Source organism: Myotis davidii, unplaced genomic scaffold, assembly GCF_000327345.1.
Source record: "Myotis davidii unplaced genomic scaffold, ASM32734v1 scaffold228, whole genome shotgun sequence".
NCBI classification, from domain to species: Eukaryota; Metazoa; Chordata; class Mammalia; order Chiroptera; family Vespertilionidae; genus Myotis; species Myotis davidii.
Window position 1 is genome coordinate 3,893,881 of NW_006300104.1, and position 1,340 is coordinate 3,895,220.

Consider the following 1,340-nt stretch of genomic DNA (forward strand, 5'->3'; position numbering starts at 1 on the left):
ACAAGGCAGTCCTGTCTTCACAGAGAAGCCTGGGCAGAAATGCTGGCCCCCTGGGTCCCTGAGAGCGAGACAGACAGACCCCTCATCAAAAGTGAGAGTCCGGCTCACACAGAGGCCAGAACAGACCGGGAGGAAGTCCGTGTCCCAACAGTGAGGTCGGCAGTGCGCGCCCAGCAGGCCCCGTGGACAGAGGGGCAGGCTGCTGGCTGGGTGTCTGTGGGCAGGCGGGTGGCCTCTCTGAGCCAGTTTCCTCATCTGTAAACTAGGCCTAACATTGACTTCCTAGAACTCGCAAGAGAATTAAAAGAGATTATATCTAGGACAGGGGGCGCCTCTCTCCCCCACCCCCACAAAATGACCCCAGGGAGGCCCCCCAGCCCCAGAACCTGTGCTCTGCGCCAGGAACCCCAGGCAGAGGATGGAGCAGCTGTTCAGTGGGCATTCACTTCGTGCCAGATGCTGAACATGCGTCTTCTTATTTAATCCTCAAAACAACACCGGGAGGTATTAACGCCCCCCACCCCCTTTTTTACGGAGACACAGAGAGCTGAGTCTTCTCTCCTGCTGTCTGAGTGGGGCCCGTGGGTGGAAATTAGGAAAGGCTGTGGCGCTTGGGGGAGACACAGGCCAGTCTAGGGCATTGTGGGCAGGCACTGTGCTGGGCACAGGGCTCCAGGGGTGAGCAGGACAGATGGGGGAGAGGGAGGGCACAGACGGGAAGCAGACTCAGTTCCCAAACACTGACCTGTTTGCCAGCGCGCAGTGCTGCTCAGAGAAGGCTCATGTGAGGGTGCAGAACAGGGTGGAGGAGGGGCTGACCTGGTCTGGGGGACAGGGCAGGTCTGAGGGTGAGTAGGAGCCGAGGGACGACCAGGGGAGGCTGGAGTGCAGAAGATTTGGGGGTGGAAACAGTCCAGACCCCCAGGCAAGGGAGTGTGCGGGCGGGGGCTGGTCTGTGGAGATTTGGGCGCAATGGGAAGCATTGGGGGTTGTAAGCAGGGGTGAGGGGTGGTTCGCATTCAGTGCAGAGCTGCGTGGTGCCCTCTGCATGGCCGGTGGGCAGGACAGGGCCCGGGCACAGGGGGAAGGGGCTAATTCCAGGTCAGAAGAGCAGGGTCCAGGGCCGTGGTGAACTCAATGGAAGGGGGAGACCAGGGGCCTGAGGTGACCGACCCGTGTAGTGGTCTTGGGGGGCGGGCGGTGAGGCTCTTCGCAGGGGGGATGGGAGGAGCCGGAACGGGCCAGGATCCCCGGGAGGCTCCCCTGAGGTCCGGCTGGGGGGAGGCCGGGCTGGTGGCCCGGCTGGGGGGGCCCCGACACGGGGGGCCGGGGAGGGGGAG